At 42.5% G+C, this 21,771-nt stretch overlaps 3 protein-coding genes across 11 annotated transcripts in view; all 3 read right to left on the minus strand.

Annotated features, from left to right (window-relative positions):
• Positions 1-21,771, minus strand: part of LOC142466363 (uncharacterized) — a 790,214-nt gene that overhangs the window by 493,153 nt on the left and 275,290 nt on the right. The gene's annotated exons all lie outside the window — the stretch shown is intronic.
• The window catches only part of LOC142466695 (uncharacterized), a 431,792-nt gene that overhangs the window by 340,406 nt on the left and 69,615 nt on the right, over positions 1-21,771 (minus strand). The gene's annotated exons all lie outside the window — the stretch shown is intronic.
• The window catches only part of LOC142466692 (uncharacterized), a 308,558-nt gene that overhangs the window by 11,473 nt on the left and 275,314 nt on the right, over positions 1-21,771 (minus strand). For 4 of the 7 annotated variants that reach the window (XM_075571995.1, XM_075571993.1, XM_075571994.1 and 1 more), the window contains one exon: positions 16,412-16,716. The exons of 2 other annotated variants lie outside the window; for them this stretch is intronic. The gene's annotated coding sequence lies outside the window, so the exon portion shown is untranslated. Of the gene's footprint in view, positions 1-10,723; positions 11,230-16,411; positions 16,717-21,771 lie in introns of those variants that run through there. One more of the 7 variants, XM_075571999.1, reaches the window with a different exon arrangement.

A 21,771-nucleotide genomic window follows, 5' to 3' on the forward strand; every position in this document is an offset into this window, starting at 1 on the left:
ACCCAGTTGATACCGCGCTCAAGGATATGCGTTATTGACGCGGTGTGCTTCGGATCGTTGTCCTGGTAGAAACGGTGACCATCCGGGAACTCACGTGTGATGTATTCCACAATATCAGGCACAATTTTGTCTTGGAAGAAAGCTTTATTCATGATTCCTATAACAAGAAAAGAAAAGTGCTCAAAAAACTGCACACTAGTACAGTACAGTGCGTAAGGCAAAAGTGTGTGACATACATTTTACTGTACCTTCAAATATGACGATGCATCCTGGTCCACGCCTAGAGATGGCACCCCACATGCATCTTCACTGGGTGATTTGGACACAACTTCATAGATATGCAACCTTTTTTGTGGAATGCAAAGGTGGCAAATCTCTCCAGCGATACAGTAGACTCGTCAGTGAAGATGCAATCCTGGAAAGTTTCTCCACTGTCGATCCATGCCTGGGCCTGGACCACTCTTGATTTTGTTAACGTCCCTTATCATAGGGTACGCTCTGTAATGACAAGGAATAAATAATTTTAGAGGTACAGAACAGTTTCTTAAACAACACTTTTACCTCCTGTACTGTCCAGTACTAACCTCACATGTCCATATTTCCATCCAATTCTGCGTCTCATCTTCTTTATGCTGGTCTCGGATACAGTGAGATTGTGATTTTGCTGCAGAGTGTATTTGACCCTTAATGCACTCTTCTCATCATTCTCTTCACTTATTTTGTCGACCAGAAGAGTTGTCTCCCTACAATGTACAGAAAAACAACAATCCGGTAAGTTACAGTGCGGTAGGCCACAAGCACAGCACATCATTTGCAGTAAAAATAGTATACAATGAGATAGATCTACACAATATATTGTTCTATAAATATGCAGCAATATAAACAATATATATACTGTAGTTATATAAATATACCGAAATAACCAGTGTTCGACAAACCTATACATTTGCTCGCCCCGGGCGAGTGGATTTAACCCCCGGGCGAGTAAATATTGGCCCAAGCAGCACACGTTTGGTACTAGGTGGCGAGTAGATTTTTTTTGTGTGGCGAGTAGATTTTTTGGTGATTTGTCAACCACTGGAAATAACTATAAAATTAGAGAGATCTACACAATATATTATTCTATTAATATGAAGCAATATAAACAATATATATACTGTCCAAAGAAAAAACCTGTCCTGCGCTTCAGTGTTCAGCAAGTGCACCAGATGGTGTCAACGTTATCATGTGGGCTGGATAAGAGGGAGCTATATGACCACTAGAGTGACCGGAGTATGTGGAGAAGGTAAAAAAAAGTAATAAAACCCTTACCTATGGCTCCACTCCGGTCTGGGTCCTGCTTGCCTCTGTTCTCCAGCTCCCGCGTGCAGGCTTCAGTAGAATTGCATGGAATGGAAGGGCTCCGGCGCAACTGCGCATGACAGACTCCAAGAGGTCCCGGATGAATTCAATAAACTTTATTGGCACAAGAAAACAATAGGGCTACACCACGATCTCCCCCTCTACGCGTTTCACCCTCTGGAATAGGGCTTCGTTTCTTGTGCCAATAAAGTTTATTGAATTCATCCGGGACCTCTTGGAGTCTGTCATGCGCAGTTGCGCCGGAGCTCTTCCATTCCATTCAATATATATACTGTAGTTATATACAGTGGTTGACAAATCACCAAAAAATCTACTCGCCACACAAAAAAATCTACTCGCCACCTAGTACCAAACGTGTGCTGCTTGGGCCAATATCCAAGGGGCGAGCAAATGTATAGGTTTGTCGAACACTGGTTATATAAATATACCGAAATAACTATAAAATTAGAGAGATCTACACAATATATTGTTCTATTAATATGCAGCAATATAAACAATATATATCCTGTGTTATATAGTTATATAAATATACTTACGCGTTAGTTACCGTTGGTGTCCTCGTGCGTTGTTTGGTTTTTCCGTGTGCATGATAGCACACGGTGGTTGATGGCATAACGAGGCCAGAAGCAGCTAACCAGCGTTGGATATCTTCAATTCGGTGTCCGCTCGTGTACATCTCCTTAATTCTCATGCTGAGACCCTTTGAAATCTTTTTAACGGGCATTGCTGCAAGTAGAAAGAAATACAAACACAAGAATGTATATTCGATGTTTAGTCTGTGTATTCAATGTGCAGTGAATCCACAAAATGGATGGTGTATTTATACGTTAATGCCTCACATTAGAGTACGCCCACTTTCAACACCTGTACCTCATCGCTATGCATAAAAGGTTACACACTTTGCATAGCCTCCCACTCAATGATCTGTATCTGAACTTGCCCTTGCCCAGATACTGCATTGTGCCATCTGCTTCCATGGATCAACCCTGATTCTACGGACGCAGGAAGCCAATCGCCTCTGCCGTGCCTGTCACACAGAAAAAGCGAAAGGCAGCAGCAGTTTCCAAGCCAAAGCCAAAGCGACAGGCTAAGGCTAATAAAAAAAACCTTCTGCTGACCCCAAAGGCTAAGGGTTTTAAAACACGTAAGCCTTATTATGTCAAGAAGAAATTCGGTGATGTTCTCAACGCAAAACAAATGGCAGCCAACCCATCGAACCCGCAGACCACTTCCTTGAATACACTTCGACGACGCTACCGCCGCTCTCCCGGAAACCCACAGGCCATGTTTGCCACTGCTCCTCGACGCCGCTGGTGCCCCTGAAATCCACAGGTCACTTTCTCCATTACGCTTAGACGACTCTGCTGCTTCTCGCCCGGAAATCCACAGGTCACCTCCTCCATCCTTCTTCGGCGACGCTGCTGCTTCTCTCCATGGAACCACCATCTCATCCTCCGTAGCACCCATCCAGCCAGATGTCCACAGCACGCCATGCACAAGAACCAGTTCTTTAAACCGCATGCTGAATGGGTTAAGTGTGGATATCCCCGGGAACTCTACTGTGCTGGTAAAGATAGATCTGCTTCTGGAGACCATGCTAAATATGGATCAACGGATGGAGAAGATGGATCGACGGATGGAGAAGATAGAGACTGACATAGCAGGGATCCATAATTTGCTCGGTGTTCATGTCCCTGTATCCCCGACGCCGGAGCAGGAGGAATGGATGTGATGAATGGGACCTTCGACCACCTTCCAACACCAAGCGCACCCCCTCCACCAGAAGATTTTGTGTACATGTATGCCGTTGAGGAGGATAACATGACAAGCCCGTCAAGACCACGCCAGGAGACAACACGGCGACCAAGACAGGAGGAAAGCTTCCTCCCAGACAACCTACCCTCGCCCGCCACCACAAGCACACCCACTCACAGAAGAACACCCGCTCCCAGAACCCAACCTACATATGCTTGCATCGATACGGTGCCCGACATCATCCTGCGCGAGCTGCAACCGGCACTCAGGGAGAAGTATAGGGTGATGAGTGCTGGTTTACCCCAGAAGTATGCCATGTTAATTTTTTTTTTTTTAACTTGTATTTTATTGGTGTGTAAATACATGGTATACATGAAAAACATATCCAATACATGGTGAACAGGGTAGCATATATTACATAATGATATAGGTATAACATATCTATTGAGCCCACGCGGCTTTTCGAGCCCTACTCCGCCGCGTAGGTAAAGATCTTATTTTAGGTTATGTGTATCCACGGTAAAATAATACTTGTTACAAACAAGGGGAAATAAATAATAAATAAAAAAATAAAAAAAGGGGGGGAGGTAGGGTAGAGGGGGGTGGAAAGAGGAAAGGGAACGTATAGGGTGAGGATGTAATGGTTTCAGGAGTCTACTAAGACGGCTCATGAGCTATGGAACCTCGTAGAAGATCGTGTGGCAGTATAAGTAGTTAATAATGAGTGGGAATGGTGATCCAGCTATAAACTTAGTTTCCACTCCACCCAAGGAGAACGCATCTATTACTATTATAGCCAAATTGTGTCACGCTCTACCCCTGGGATGTCTGTCTGAGCTAGCCATGGGGCCCAAACTTTTAAATAATTGTCACCAGTATCATTAACTAGGCTTGTTAGCTTTTCCATCTGGCAGATATACCAAATACGGTTCCGAATCTTTGGGATAATTGGAATTTCGGGGCGTTTCCAAGTATGCCATGTTAATTTTTAAGCACCATGTGTCCTACTTGGTGTACTGCGGGTGGGCCTACAAAGTGAACTACGAAGGAAATGGGGGCCCTTTACAAAATTAGGACAGAATAAAGATTTCTTTTTGTACCCTGTATGGACATTATCCAGGAAAGAGGACAAATCAACATTGATGATTTAAACCAAGGCATAGTCTTCTCCTGGCAAGCATCACAAGGGGGGACCCCTTTTTCCTTTGTATGTGTACTTAACAAGTGAGGGCTCCGGAGTGGACATTATATAATGTTTATGGATACCATACCGTGAGTCTAGGTGCGTTAAAAACACATTTTTGGCACTTTTATCCTGCACAATACTTTTTTTTTGCCACCAAGGTGGACTATAAATATATTTTTTTATTATTTTTTCAATTTATTTTTCTGAACAAGATCAATACCCTCTTTCCTTTCTTTGATTGGGATTTTTGTACAGGACATTGTGATTGTGGGACATTGTTTGTTATGGAGGAAATGGATGATGTACCAATAGTTTCTAAATCCTATACATACAACAATGATGACATGTCAAATAGGATAAGGCAAGCAGAATATGTTTTTGATGGATCTGGTGCAATTCCTTGTAATGATTCTTCGAATTTAGCCACTCATTTTTTTCAATTGGAGAACTTGTTAACATATGACCTGAGGTTATGGTGGGATCTTACCTCGTTGGAAAATTATATAAGAGTGAAAAGAATCCCACGTGGCCTCAGAGTCAAGAAGGCACCCACTTTTGGTTTTATTACTAAAGAGTTTGAAGATAGTTGCCGCAAAGTATTAGATGACTGTTCCAATCGTCTAATGCAACTTATTATAGATGTAAAAATGCAGCAGAGATCTACTGTAGCCAAAGATATTTCATCCTTAAGAGCTAAACTCCATGAATTTGAGTTTATTGAAACTTTTTCAACTAATGATGAAAAACTTTTAGTTAATATAAAAAATGTGGATAAAATAATCATCGCAAAGAAACAGTCCAAGTTTCAAAGGGATAAAATGGACTATGAACGTAATCAGATCTATATGTGGCAAAGACCAACTTCAACCCCGACCAAAGGGGCTCAACGTTCAAACAAGAAATATAATCATAAAGGGAATCAATCAAGGAATTCAACACATATACCTGCAAAGTCTATTCTTAAAAAACAGAGTGATGCATCAAGCATGGACTCAGATGCCTCAGATCTTGACTTTAGAGGTCATGGAGTCTCCTTTTCAGAGGAATCAATAGCATCTACTAGTTCTCTTAGAGGAGAAGATCAGGCACTTGGTGCAATTATAGCTCGGGACAATCCATACATATCTATGTTTACACAGTCAAAAAACGTCAAGCACACAGAAGGACGAGAAGATCCCAGAAACGGAAACGATTATGGAAGGAAAGAGAAAAGAAAGAAATTTTAGATGGAGAGATAAATAATGTAATTAACATTTCTGGAGTGGATCTAAGTTTTGACCAGCTTAGTTTATTAAATAGGGGTCTTAATTTCGCCCCTGATGCAAATTTTTCATTGTTTGATACAATTATAGACCTTCAAAGGTTTACTGGAAAATTAACATTAAAAATGTTTTTTTCAAGAAAATTGGATATTGCAAATGATCAGTCTGTAAATACCACTCCAGATGATGTTATAACTCCATTGGTTAACACTCAAGACACCTTATCCTCTTTTAAAGAAATAAGTGTTATTCAGTATCTAGACAGTTTACTTGAGGAACAAGGTGAACTGTCTGATGATAATGTTGATTTGTCCTCTTTCCTGGATAATGTCCATACAGGGTACAAAAAGAAATCTTTATTCTGTCCTAATTTTGTAAAGGGCCCCCATTTGTGTACGTTTGAAAGATTGGTGGAAAGAGATTTAGATATTTTATCCAAAGGTGTTTCATATGGAACACATACCACCAATCTCTCTATCTGAACGCAAACAACTGAGTGATTTACAAAAAATAAATCACTCATAATCAAAAACGCAGACAAAGGGGGTGCCATAATTATACAATCTTCAAAGTCATATGAAATGGAAGCTCTACGCCAACTTAATGACACTGTTTCATATTCTAGGTTACCATGTAATCCCACAGTTTCATTTAGGAGAGAATTGGTTGAGTTGTTAGAATTGAGAAGAATCTTGCAAGTTATAGACAAAAATGAATATGAATTCCTATTAACTCCGTGTCCCATCGTGCCGATATTCCACCATCTCCCAAAGATCCACAAATCACTGGAGAACCCTCCGGGGCGTCCTATAGTCTCCAGTATTGGATCTTTGGGAGATGTTCTTTCTCGGTACGTTGACTCGTTCCTACAACCTCTGGTCAAGCTTCTACCCTCATACATCAGAGATACAGTAGATTTGATTAAATCATTAAAGGAAATCCAATGGTCCAAATCTTACCGTTGGGTAACAATGGATGTCTCATCTTTATACAGCATTATTGATCATGACCAAGGGATGGCTGCTGTTCAATATTATTTACACAAATCAGATCTATCGGGAGCACAACAAATTTTTTTGCTGGACTCTATAAAAATTTTTATTAAATCACAATTATTTTATGTTTGATCACTTCTTTCTTCAATCACGGGGTACTGCAATGGGGACTTCTTTTGCCCCATCTTATGCAAATTTATTTATGGGTTTTTGGGAGAGCACTCACATTTACGGTAGCAATAATTTATTTAGGAATCACATAATTTTCTTCAAAAGGTATATCGATGACCTGATCCTGATATGGGACGGTAATATTGATGTTAGGTACATTCATCGATAAACTAAATACTAATCAATTTCATTTAAAATTTCACATTTGAGAACCACAAATATTAATTATTTAGATGTACATTTGTATATAGATCTATCCTGTACCATCCAGATGGAGGTATTCAGGAAGATCAATTCACGAAACACGTTTTTGAGATTTGACAGCAGTCATCCAAGGCCACTGATAAAAGGAATACCCAAAAGTCAATTTTTGAGATTAAGGAGATTATGTTCCTCAAATGAGACATTCATTCACCATTCCAGGGGCTTGACACAGAGGTTTAGAGAGCGGGGATATGATGAACTAACTGTAAAAAATGCATTTGATAATGCATTTCAATTAAATAGAGAGAACCTTATTGCTACATGTGGAGACAAATCACGAATAAAGAAATCAAAGGGAAATATAGAGAAAAAGAACAACCCGATTAGTGATTTTGAAACTCCATTTTTTATAACGAAATTTAGTAATCGGGCACAACAGGATAAAAACATCATACGTAAAGATTGGAGTGTTTTAAAACTTGATAGCGAGCTATCCCCATTTATAGAACAGGGTCCAAAGACAGTTTTTACTAAAGCCAAAACTTTGGCCAATTATCTTTCTCCCAGCCTTTTCTCATCCCATGACTCAGGAGTGTCCCTGACTAAAACCAGAGTTTTTTTTTAGATGCGGCAAATGTAAGATCTGTAGATATGCTTGTCCGGTAAAAAACCTTAGTGTTAAGAAAATGAAAGAACCATATGTGATTAGGTATTTTATAAATTGTAACACACAGTTTGTGATCTATTATATTTGGTGTAAGTGTTCTAAGGGATACATTGGAAGAACAATAAGACCCCTGAGACAAAGAATAATGGAGCATATCAGGTTTATTAGAATAAAAGACAAACAACATCCGGTGTCAAGACACTTTGTAGAATGTCCTCAAGGTGGTCTTTCAAATTTAAATTTTTTGGCAATTGAGCACATTGAGATTTTGAAACGAGGGGGTGACAGACTGAACATTCTGAACAAAAGAGAAATGTTCTGGATGTTCTCTTTGAACACCATGGTCCCTTATGGAATCAATGTGGACTGGGAGCTACAACACTTCTTGTAATAATGTGTAACCATTTCATGCAATTTGAGTATTATTTTATATATGTTATGTGATTAAACTAGAATTTATGGTTGAGCAATAATAATAATGATAATGTACATTTGAAACAAGGTTCCCCTGAAAAGAATCTTATCTTAAATGATTAGATAAATTATAATATTTATTATTATTATGAAACATCAGAATAAATACATGGGTATCATATTTCATATATAGTTTATTGCCACTACCTTTTCCTTCCAAAATGTCCTTATATGATGCATTGTCTTGTACATTTAGGCAAGTGAATAAAATGCCTCATATCTTTTAGTATGATCTTGTAAATATTAGTGTTGTTTAATACCTTTAATACCTTTGGTACTTTGATGTATAAATTGTAATTCTTAGTGTATTGTGAGGGTATCTTCACAGCAATGGTGTGTTTTTTATGTGCTTTCACTATAGTGTTGATAGTGTTTTAACTTTCTAAAAATTATTATGTGGGTAAATGTCTTTTGAATTACAATGGTTTATATCAATTAATCGTGGATATATAACATTGACCCAGTATGTTATTTGTTTAATTATATACCCATGCTCTCTCCCCTCCGATTATGCAGTATACCCTACAAAGCTGTGTTATTTACTTTTTCACTACAATCCATCCTAGGTAGTATCTGATTGGTTAGACGGGCCGTTACGTCATAGCTGGGAGGTTACCTTACCTCTCACATATGCACACAGTGCAGCTCAGCTGGGGATACTTTGGGCTTATGTGCTCCACATCAACGAGGGGGGTGTGACGCTTCCTATTGGTTGCAGCAGTGCAGCGTCACAGGTGAAGGGAGGGAATCATGGGTATTTAAATGCGCGATGATGGGTTGTTTGTACTTTCTCTTTGATAAAGCGTGGGTTGCCACGTGAAACGCATCAGAGTGATCCTTTGCTGTTTTTAATGTGCCTTTAATAAATTTTTGCACCTAGTACTTTGCAGTTTTTGGTCCACAATCTTTCTTCATCAGCAGCAGATGCACCGCCGTCCTTTCTACTTTGTTTGCAGTTACTCCTGGGTAGGAGCACGCCGACAGGACCAGGAAAACCCACAAGGTCAGCAGTGAGTAACTTATATTTGTTACTTCATTTATGTGATCAGTCCACTACTTATTACCCAGATCACCACATAAGATATACCTACTATAGGCTAGTGGTGTGTGTATGGGTTTTGTTTTATTACAAATGGACATTTGGAATCCTGTGTCTTATAAACTGTCTATGACTATGAAGATGATGATGATTTAAACCAAGGCATAGTCTTCTCCTGGCAAGCATGACAAGGGGAGACCCCCTTTTCCTTTGTATGTGTTCTGAGGAAAAACAAAAGTAAAAGTTTTACTGTAATGGTCAGTCCCCTAAAGAAGTTCCCACAGTCAGTCCCACCAATAATTTTCTCGGGGGGCATCTCCTGTTCACATGCGCATGCGCCTACCGTCGATGTGATGACACGCATATGCGTTTCAAGAAGGTTCCAATCTGCATGCGCCTAGCTTTTTACCAATTGTGCAGTATCTACTGTAGAAGCAGCTCAGCCAATGATATTGCTTACAGGAGAATCGCTTGACTTTTGAATCGCACTGATATTGATATTTTTAAAATAAAAAAAACAGAATAAAATATGGCAACATTACTCAACATAGACATCACCAATCAGCTGGCGCCGAGCCACTGCCAGTCCCGTATTCTTGATCATACACGTCATTGACAGGTGACAGCGGGACTACTACACCTGTAGTCAGCTGATGAGGCTGGAAATCGCTTAGGTACATGCAAGCTTGCTCGAAACTGCACGCGAAATCCGTCTCAGGCTGCAGGTATCCGGGCGTGGACAGACAGCAAGGGTTGTCACTGACGGTCGGACCGTTATTGGAAGCCGGTGCTGGTGCATTGCTTGCCAGCGACTGACGTTTCTTACTTGGTTTTAACACGACCTTTCACCTTTTGCCGTCTGCATGATCATAGATACAGGAAAAACCCGATGATACACACCAATACCCTCCAATAAAATCGGGATCAATACGATAAAAACATGGATCGCTACATAACTTTTTCCTTATTGCATGCTTCCACACATGAGGATCTGGCGAAAATTTGTAAAAGTCATAGTTTTTGATAAAATACTGATAAATTTGAACAACTGTTGCCATCTTATCATCTGTTGCATTAATCGCAGCCCATATTAAATAAGCGTACGTTCTGTCGGGTTTTTGGAACACGGGCTGCAGTTGTGCACTCATGGCGGGACTCTGGACAATAACCAGAAACTGGTGCTTGTCTTTCTTTAATATGAAAAGCCTAAATTGATACATTATTGTAACCTCTTCCTTCAGTCCCAAGGCCAATTTACAATAGATCACTGTGGTATCTTTTTAAGTGAAACACCTGCAAGTCGACACATTACTGAAGCGCATGCGCATTAGAATTCATGAATATCTGCCATCTGGCGGATACGCAAAGAATTGCAACCAATTAAATCCGAACCATTATCAATAAACACATCAACCGCGCATCAACCGCGGCTGTGAATTCAACATGAATGCAATATGAATGTGGTCAGAATGCGGCATGAACGTGGTGAAGTGCGTGGCATTCCCAAAAAAATCCCGGAAAAATGCGGTGATGTTGGAGAATAAAAGGGGCCGCGGCTGTAAGACAATAGAGATGTAATGACCACGTAACACACATATTCCTGATTACTTTGTGCTGGCGCATTAATTTTCCACAGCGTACCCCACTCGATACCAAGCTCTTTCCCATATTCATCTCCAGACCAAGAGCTCTGTGTGTGTGGGTGGGGGGGAGTAGGGGGTCTGTGCAGGTTCTGTAGTAGATTTTCCTGTGGTACAGGAACGCCACAAGTTCTGTTCTTCCTCGTTTCTTGCACAAATTACAAATCTAAAATTGGGACAGTTTAGTGAGATCCCAAAGTAATGTCTATTTTATAAAGGAAGAGATGAAAAAAGATACAAGTTGTTAATAATGTGACTTGTCTTCTCTTTCTTCTCTACAGTTTTTGAGGTGAACAGAAGTTAAAGAGAGCAATGTATATACGATGGCTCACTTGTATGTACCCACAGTTTGAAAGGAATGGGAGCCACAGACAACACACCAGGGAATATATGGAAAAAAGGAAAAAAGAAAAAACACAATAGTGTAATATTGTATGCAACCGTCAAGGAAAAAAGTAATAAACTCACATAGGGCAAGGTTAGATGAGCATTTCGGTTGTTAAGTGAACCACACTGATGAGCAGGAATCTCTGTTGATAGGATATATCTGGTAGTGCACCTTCTCAAGATGGCAGGACTCGCAGCGTTAGTGCAGGTACCTCATCAAGCGATTCCAGTATAACCTGTTTAAGTTGGTTACTTCAACAACCATAAGTCCTTTTAATTTTACTCTAATGTGAGTGTTCATTTGGCTTAAGCATTTAACCAGTTCTGTATACAGTATTACACTATTTGTGTTATCTCTTTATTGAGAATATCCTGCTGCTGAGGAGCTTATACAGACGCTGCAAGTCTTGTGATTGGAGAACATCCTGATGATGAGGTACCTGCACTAACGCTGCGAGCCCTGCCATCTTGAGAACGTCTGCACTACCAGATATATCCTATCAACAGAGATTCCTGCTCATCAGTGTGGTTCACTTAACAACCGAAATGCTCATCTAACTTTGCCCTATGTGAGTTTATTACTTTTTACCTTGACGGTTGCATACAATATTACACTATTGTGTTTTTTCTTTTTTCCTTCTTTTTTCCATATATTTCCTATTTTGATGAGTTCGTGCGCATTCAGAACTTCCCTCCCCAAACAACACAAGTGGCTCTGAACGAACCCATTTGCGGTCCAGTGCGGCACCCATCAAGGAAAACTATATAGTTGGACTACTACGTATCCTTCTAGTTCACAGTTTTTTTGCGCTTTTTCCTTCCCCTTTTATGTTAACACACCAGGGACTACTGTCTTATCACTTAAAAACAAAAGAAATACTGTTGTAATTAAAAAGTCCCCGATAAGATGACACAAGTGCCACAAAGGTGAGTTTTCATCTAAACAAAGTGGGGTTGATGTAACAAGGTGTTGTAGCAGGAATATGTTCCATCAGCAACCTGAGCTTATATCATGCCCTGGACTGATTTGGAAACTGGACTATAGAAAAAGCCTTGAGCCACAGTCTAATGAGGTAACAATGTCGGTTTGGGCTTGAAACTTCCCCCCCCCTCCCCTCCCGCATCCCATCGCTCCACATAGACCACAGATCACAGATTTTACTCGTACACGCACCACCAGACGCGCGTGCAGCAGTGACCACTGGAGCCATAGCCTAGACTACATACGGGCAGCAATGGTGCTGAACAAGGCTGTGAGGAGAAGACAGGAGTGAGGGGAGAGGTGCAAAGAGCTGCTGTGATCACATGCTCATTGCCATTTACTTGAATGGCTGTTAAAGTGCAATTGAGGCTATTGCACTTTAGTGAATCTAGTGTTTGGTAAACAGAGGAGGCAAAGTGGATGAGGAAAAATAACTCCCTGCAGATCAGTACCTGGGAGGCAAATAAAGGGTGTGGGAGGAAGGGGGATACAGAACACAAACAGCAATAGAAACACAGTAAGAGAAACCATGTGAGACGGGTAACTCTTCTCTTGAGGAAATAATTTGACAAGCTGTTTGGGGGATAAATAAAATTAATATTTCTGTTTCTTCAGTAGTTTCGGGAGGTTTTACAAGGATTTGGAAAGACAATAAGTGAAAGTTATTGTCACAGAGTAATAGTCTGGAGAATATAGATGTGGTATTAGCTGCCGAGTAAACGAGGTAAAGTAGTGTAGGTGACAGCAACCAAAGTTATCCATAATGTCAACAGCTGCCTCTGCTTAAATAAAGCTTTGAAAAGTGTGGCCCTGCGTTCCTAAGACGGGGAAAGATTTGTGTGTGATGAGAGGAAAAGGAGTGCTTAGGATAGCTAGCAAGGAGAAAAGGCTGATTGTACAAACTCTTATGGGTTTGTAATCTCAGAATTTATTTAAACTGAAGCAGAATAGAAAATGGTATTTAAAGGGGAAGTCCCTCCTAGGAAGACCGTGAACCAACAACAATGGCATATTAGGTTAAATGTAGCGAATTGCCAAGTTAAAAAACCCGTTTAGCAAACTAAAATAAACACAACACTTCCATAGAACACAAAGTAATTATAATGCCCTCATTAGTCAAACACATAAATGTTCCTGGAGAAATACAGAACAGGATTTCTTTCACAATACACAAATAAGTAAAACAGTTATTTTAAACCTTTGAGTGACGGAGGGGTCACGTGACCGCTCCCTCACTGATGACAGAACGGACGGCAGACCCCCTCCCTTCTATCCCACGTAGTGAGAGATCCGTCCTGCCCTGCACAGGAGCACAGAATGACATCTCCCCTAGGAAAACCAGCAAAATTACTATGACGTAGCTATTACATCATGTGGCCAGACGCGGTGACATAGCAGCTACATCAAAAGAGCACCCAATGGGTTAAATGGTGATTTCATCCTTTTCAAGGAAGTCATGTACTCCCAGTGATTTCATGGTTTCCCGCCGCTAGGTTGGATTTAAAGCAGCAGTTAAAGCTGCCTTTAAAAAAAAATGTTTCCCTTCAATTTGCGCATCAATGCAATGCAAACACTGACAAGTGATTAGCTAAGTTGCCGATCGATCCGTTCTTCTGTGATCAATCGGCAAAGATTCGGCTCGAGGGGTCACTAAATCCGTGTGATGTAGTCAGTGGAACACATATTTATATTACGTGTTGGGGCGTTTGTTTTTCCCTGACTCCCCTGCGGATGGACCCCTCAATTGGAAGATTTTTACCCTTTGGACATTTTACTATCACAGTGTGGCATGGATGGTCTCATGGACTATGGTAACAGATGTGAACTGTTAACCATTGTTGATCCCATACTAACAGTCTCTTTTTGGTACTGTGCCTGGTTTGCCTTGATTATACCAACTGCATTTATGGTGTATGTATATATTTATTTGACATCAGAATGTATTAAGCATTTGGTGCATGTGTTATGAATGCTTGCTGTGTGGTTTTATATTTACTAGGGGTGAGGCCGGCCTTGTAGGTTCAAGGGGTTATTGTTAACCCCTTGTTCTACATATATTTTGTGCTTATAGGCTTTTTTTCCCCTTGTCTTGGGTATTAGGGGTCCATCAGTATCTTCATAGGGGATTTCCCCAGTCTGATACATATTCTATCACAGGAAGATGTCAGGGTTTGTTTTAATATTTTTTGTATTTTATGTTTGATTATTTGTGCTGTTAAATAAATCATAATTTTCTTTGATATTTGTTATGAGTATACTTGAGTGCCGAGTTGGGACGCTTTTCTTTTTCTTTTCATTGTAAGATATTTATATTCATATGTATTCCTCTGACGTGTGCTCGCTCCCGAGCCCTGTTCCTGTCTCATGGGGCTTCTCCAGCAGCAGCAGAATCTCCCTGTCGAAGTAAGTATTGTGACTTGAACTAAACGTCACTAAACATGTAGGATGGAGCTATCCCTGTCCGTGAGTGAAGGCACCAGGAGTTCGGTAGTGACGTCATCAGGAGAGACAGTGTGAGGAGTTGCAACCGCCAACGGAGAGCAGTACATCACTGATCCCAGCTGCCAGACACCACCCAGGAGGCTCAAGCCGGGGACAGCAATTTGTATCGTGCAACACGTGCAGACACACTGAGTGTGGTTTTTTTTGTGTGCGTATGTGTATTAATAAATGTTTTAATCAGTACGACACTAGGTACTTTTTATTTCACTTTCTTTTGGGAGAATCGCACATTGTTGGAGATCTTGGAGAAGGAATGCAGGTGTGGACCTGATCAAGCGCAGGGGAGAGGATTAAAGATACCCATTTTTTTGCCACTGATCAACTTCATTCCTGTAAGTAGGCATTTGTCAGGGTGAAGCAGGCCTCATAATCAAAGGTGCTGCGCAATGGTTTGTCCCCTTTATATCCATAGGAAACACTGTTTGGAGGAAAGACAAGTCTAAAGCCATTGACGTGGATAACAGGACTGTTTTCCATAACCATATACGGACTAGTATTGTACGGTTCTGTTCCTTTTACAGAAATGTGGAGGTGGTGAGCGCACATATGAGATAAGAAATAGATAAAATATATAGAGACAGTCTATTAGTATATCTCACAGACAGAGCCTCTGTCAATCAGACAATACATAGAGGCCCAATACTCAAGATAGACACTTGATCAGAGGGTCAGGGAATCCAATAAATTTTAAGAGGTAGGATATCTATGCTTAGACGGCCATGTCTGAGCCCCATTCACAACAATTGGTATCTTTCCACCAGCCTCTGGGGAAACAGTCACTTTTCGCTAATATCCAAGGTCCCACAGACCTTGGTCGAAAGCAAGGTCGCAGCGAAACAATTCCAATTCACAGCTAAGTGAGGCTACAGACCTTTTCAGCATAATGGGAAACGCACATTTTATTAGAATGGAAATATAAAACATTAAGAACATTTTTCTATAAATAAAACTACAATAAGAATTATACAAACAACCTGCATTTAAAATGTTATAACTTTTTTATCCTTTTATGCAATCTAAAGTTACTTTTCATTGTGATTTAGCGTAACACATATACACGTATGCAATTATATATGAGCGTCTTAGTTGCTGGTTATCCCTAAACATGCCTGCCTTTAGAGATCGGTCTCTCCCTGTGTGTCCTCTTGTGTCTGATCAGATGGGATAACTGACTAAATCCCTTCCCACATTCCCCACATACATACGGTCTCTCCCCTGTGTGTGTCCTCTTATGTCTGATCAGGTGGGATAGGTCACTAAATCCCTTTCAACATTCCCCAAATACATACGGTTTTCCCCCGGTGTGTGTCCTCTTGTGTCTCCTCAGGTTGGATAACACACTGAATCCATTCCCACATTCCCCACAGACATGCGGTCTCTCATCTGTGTGTGTCCTTGTGTGTCTCTTAAGGTTGGTTAACACACTGAATCCCTTCCCACATTCCCCACATACATGCGGTCTCTCCCCTGTGTGTCTCCTCTTGTGTGTGTGCAGGCCGGATGACCGAATAAATCCCTTCCCACATTCCCCACATACATGCGGTCTCTCCCCTGTGTGTGTCCTCTTGTGTGGGTTCAGGCTGGATAATTCCCTAAATCCCTTCCCACATTCCCCACATACATGCGGTCTCTCCCCTGTGTGTCCTCATGTGTGTGTTCAGGTGGGATAAGTCACTAAATCCCTTCCCACATTCCACACATACATGCGGTCTCTCCCCTGTGTGTCCAGGTGGGATAAGTCACTAAATCCCTTCCCACATTCCCCACATACATGCAGTTTCTCACCCGTGTGTGTCCTCTTACGTCTCCACAGGCTGGATAAATCACTAAATCCCTTCCCACATTCTCCACATACATGCGGTCTCTCACTGGTCTGTGTTCTCTTCTGTAGGTTCTGGTCTGATAAGCAAGTCAGACTATTCCCACTTTCTCCAAGATCTTTATTGGAATGTTGCAAGATTGTTCTGTCTTCATCTTTTCCGTATACTCATTTGGGTGTTTGAACTTCAGATGTTTGAGGAGGTAATCCTCACTGCTAAAAGCAAATTTGCAGTGTTGGCATGGGTGGATTATTGGAGCTCGTCATTGTTCTAGACGAGATAAAAAAGTCACAGTTACACAAACTGTCTTACAAAAGGTCATGCAAGAGAGGTAAAAGTTCAGGATGAAAGTAACCTGTAGATGTACATTGTAAAAATGGAGGTTTAGCACAACATGTGCAGCATTAGGGCCGGGAGAGTAGATGTAGTGGATCAGACATTTAAAGTGGATCATAATATTTAACGATTTAAAAGGAAATCTCACTAACTGCAAAACACCAATTAAAGTGGCAGAAATCTTTTCAAATCCTTTGATAGATAATAAGTTGATAGTTTCAGTTGTGAAGGTATAATTAAAAAATGTTTGTACAATGAATAGAATACGTGTCTCATTAGAAGCTCACATATCAGTCACCGGGTGTTCCCGTTACCGCACCATGTACCAATTCTCTAATTGTTATAGGGTGACCCAACTTTCTGCTAAATCAGGAACCAAATGCACAATTATTGTATTTGAACATATATACATATGGTGAACATATACGATGGTGGTGGGGGCAATGAAAACACAAAAACGATGCAAAATCATGGAATGTGATTCCAAAAAAATTAATGTGATTCCCTCCCTTTAATGTGACATCCCAGCACCCAAAAAAGGGCATTCATCACATGGTACACCTACCAACTCCCTTCATTACCTTAGCGCAGGGGTGGGCAACCTATTTTTCAATGTAGCCACAGGTGTGGCGAATTAGAAGTGAAAATAGCCACACCATGTAAAAATGCAGGTATTATGTTGCGCATGCGAAAATTTTAAACACACACTGTTTGTTTGAACAAGTTTATAAATTCTCTGACCACAACCCCCCTCATCCTCACCCCACTCAACCTCTCACCCCCCTTATCCAGCTCCTCCACTCACCCCCCTCTTCATCCTCCTCTCACGCCACCACCACTACCCTCATCATCATCACCTCAGCCTCTCATCATCATCATCATCATCATCTCATTTAACCCCCCCCTCATCACCATCTCATTTAACCCCCCATCATCATCTCCCCCCAGCATCCTTGATCTCCCCCAGTCCCTTTCAGCAGTCCCCCTCATCATCAAGCACCCCCCCCTCCCCAGTCCTATGCGTAGGGTGCATAAGAGGGTGCATAGGGCAGGGGAACTGTGGCGGCAGGAGGGGGTAATTCCGCAGCAGCAGTAGGGGGCAGGGTGAGTGCCGGTGTGGGCAGGCTTGGTGTGGGGGGGGGTGGTCTGGGCAGCGTGAGGGGAGAGAGATCTGAGCAGCCTGGGGGGGGGGGGAGATATCTGAGCAGCCTGGGGGGGGGAGAGAGATCTGAGCAGCCTGGGGGGGGGGGAGAGATCTGGGCAGCCTGGGGGGGGGGGGAGAGATCGTGGGGGGAGAGAGAGATCTGGGAGGGGGGAGAGAGATCTGGGGGGGAGAGATCTGGGCAGCCTGTGGGGGGGGGGGGGAGAGAGATCTGGGCAGCCTGGGGGGGAGAGAGATCTGGGCAGCCTGGGGGGGGGGAGAGAGATCTGGGCAGCCTGGGGGGGGGGGAAAGAGAGATCTGGGCAGCCTGGGGGGGGGGAAGAGAGATCTGGGAAGCCTGGGGGGGGGGGGGGGAGAGAGAGATCTGGGCAGCCTGGGGTGGGGGAAGAGAGAGATCTGGGCAGCCTGTGGGGGGGAGAGAGAGATCTGGGCAGCCTGTGGGGGAGAGAGAGAGATCTGGGCAGCCTGTGGGAGGGGATAGAGAGATCTGGGCAGCCTTAGAGGGGTTGGTCTGGGAGCATGAAGGCAGCATGAGCAGGGATCTGGGCAGCAGGAGAGGGCATGGGGGGGGGGTATCCTAAGCCGGGTGGTGAGTGCTTATGCAGGCTGTGGGGGTTTAAAGAGGCTGTGCTGTGGGCTGCTCCCTGGGTCTATGGCTCATGGTGGGGGGAATCAGTGCTGCCAAAGTTACTTTCAACCCCCTGACAGTGGCTGGAGCCGGCTGGCTTCTCCCTCCCTGCACAGCTGAGGAGCAAGCACCGGAATGAGGCTGGAGAGCTTCCTCTCTGCTGCTGCAGCAGCTTCTCCTGTCCCTGTGGCTGCTGATGCAGTAAGAAGCAGGGGGGAGAGGGGGGAGGAGAGAGAGCTTCCTCTCTGTGCTTCTAGTGCTGCTGCTCCGGTTCCTGTGGCTGCCGTTGCAGTAAGGAGGGAGGGGAGGAGGAGGGAGGGGAGGGGGAGGAGGGGGGGGGAGAGAGGGGGGGAGGAGGAGGGGGGGGGAGAGAGGGGGGGAGGAGGAGGGGGGGGAGAGAGGGGGGGAGGAGGAGGGGGGGGAGAGAGGGGGGTAGGGGAGAGGGGGGGAGGAGGGGGGGGGGGGAGAGAGGGGGGGAGAGAGGGGGGGAGGGGGGGAGGGGGGGAGGAGGGAGGGAGGGGGGGAGGAGGGAGGGAGGGGGGGAAGGGAGGGGGGGAGGAGGGAGGGGAGGAAGGGAGGGAGGAGGGAGGGGAGGAAGGGAGGGAGGAGGGAGGGGAGGAAGGGAGGGGGGAGGAGGGAGGGGAGGAAGTGAGAGAGCTTCCTCTCTGTGCTGCTTCTCCTGTCCCTGCGGAGGAGGAGGAGGGCTGTACAGGGAGTCCCGGAGGCTCTGTTCGCCACAGTTTCACTGCCAATTCACCACAAGTGGCGAATGGCGACAGGGTTGCCCACCCTGGCCTTAGCGGTTAGCCACTGAGTGTGGGGTGGGGATTATTAATGTATTTTCATATTGTTGATGTATTTATTTATTACTGGGTTACCATTTATCGCTAATGTGGATATCTGGGCCCCCCATTGAGAGGGCCTAGTTATCCACAGTGATAATCAATGGTTTTATGTGTAAAATGTAATTTATATGTTCTTTTTTGTTTTGTTTTAAACGTGTATAAATTTTGTGTTAATATTTAAAACCACATTTGTCGAATAGGGATATAGGGCATTAGTCTAGAAGGTAGGGGATGTGGGTGATTACGATAGTTGCCCCGGGGAGGGTAGTTAGGCTTCCCGTGGGGGGGGAATGGTGGTGAGAGAGGTTAACACCTTAATTACCTTAGCGACTAGAATGGCAATGCTTTACTGTCCACTAACTGGGTCAACAGGGTTAGGTAATTAAAAAAAAATAAAGTATTAACCCCGTTGGTGCCTGTGGTATACCTTGGTATCCACAGGCATTAAACGGGTTAGTTATTTTGATCATAGGTTTCTGTAATAATAGACATTACAGAAGCCTATGATAGAAATATTAACCCAATGTGGTATGTAATACATTAGCGGTTGCGTTAATTCCCACATTGCGAAATTGGCCCAAATATTGCACCCAGTAAATTATTACCATAATCTTGATATATACCACCTTAAAATTGCGATAATAACACCCTTTATTTTATTATTTCCCCGGATGCGATATTAACTCCACTTCAACAAAATTTTATATCTCTGAGCCGTAGTGTTTTCTTTATGCCTGCGGGAGAAACCAAAAACTAACCATGCTAAACTAGCCATTAAGGTGGCAAAGGGGGGGTAGGTAGTGTAATGTAATGTTTATTGTTAATATAAATTTCAGTAACCATTTTGTTCCCTTTGTTCCAATATATATTTTAATATCCATTTTGTTTCCCCTTGTCCCAGGTTTTACTTTTAAAATGTATTATTTTAAAACTTGAGCAGGTGCTCTGGCAAGTCTCCTAGAACTTTTTAGCCTTGAAGATAAGAGAAGAATGTTAGCTTGTTAGCTTTTTATAAACAAAGTTTTACTCTCTGTACTCCCACATTTCTCCCTTCTCTGTTTCCCTTACTCCCTATAAATAAGTGAAAGGCACAAATGTACGTAACATTTAATCTATGTAGCAATAAATTAGGTAGAATGTCAGCGAATACCTCTACGACACTTCAGCAAAAACACCTCTAGAACTGTTTTTGGCTATATAACTCTGTGTTATCTGTAATAAAGTAGTCTAGCGATTTGATACAAGAGCTTGCATGTGTCTTATTCAAACTGCTGGACTCCAGGCCTGCACTGCTCTCTACCCACACATTGAATACACAATCTCCTGGGAGAGCTTCCGAGTCGCGGACGGGCATAAAGAATTATATATTAACATCTGGTGTCAAGAAGTGGGACCAGGTCTCACTGGGTAAGTACGAGATATTCATTGTATCCGTATTATTTTACAAGTGTCACCCGATCCAGAACGAGACCCCTAAATTTAGTTGTGAGTGATAATAAATCACTGGTTATGCCCCCGGACCGAAAATGGTAGATAAGGGTGAAAGTACCTTAAACGTAGGGGTTAGAGTCCCTTACACCTAAATGAGGGTGAAAGTCCCTTAAACGTAGGGGTTAGAGTCCCTTACACCTCATATATACAGAATATACATACAAATTCAATGTGTTGGTGAGAACAGATTTAGAGAAACTGCATAAGGCTTTTTATTGCTGTGTATAATGCTGTGCTGCTTGTTAAAAATTGTTAAGATATAGGGTCGAATTTCTAAATTTCATTGCTTTAAAAGAGAAAATCAATCTAAAATATTGAAATATTTATTTAAAAAAAAAAAAACAGAAGGTAAAAGGGTCCTGTCTGTATAATGGGCAAGTAGCAGGTATAGAATCCTGTGTACAAAGCCGATGTTTAAGTCCCCGCTGTAATACAGGGGGTTAAATTATAAAGTTCTGTCTGTATACTGGACTGTCTTTTGGGACCCTATATCAGTATATTTAGATAAGGTTATTGTGACAGGGAGGAAAGGGTTAATACCCGATTTGCCATGCATTACTGTTGTTGCCCTGTCCCCGCCATTTTTATTCCCCATGTGCAGGCCATTCCGTCTGCAACGGTAAAAGACAAGATGCATTGCTTGCCATACCCTCTAACCAACACATGATAGCAGATCTTAAATGTAAGGCAGGAGGTATTTTTTTGTAAGTCCAAGAAGGAATTACTTGGACCTCCAGCTGTGATATGGGTGAATGAGCTTCGGTATTTTTATGACCAAGCCTCAAAAGGCTGTAATTATTTTTATGATGGAGCCTCAAAAGGCTCCCACAGATTTAGAGTCCCCCTGTCTAAAAGAGTGTCAA

This window comes from Ascaphus truei, chromosome 15 (assembly GCF_040206685.1).
Source record: "Ascaphus truei isolate aAscTru1 chromosome 15, aAscTru1.hap1, whole genome shotgun sequence".
Taxonomy (NCBI): domain Eukaryota; kingdom Metazoa; phylum Chordata; class Amphibia; order Anura; family Ascaphidae; genus Ascaphus; species Ascaphus truei.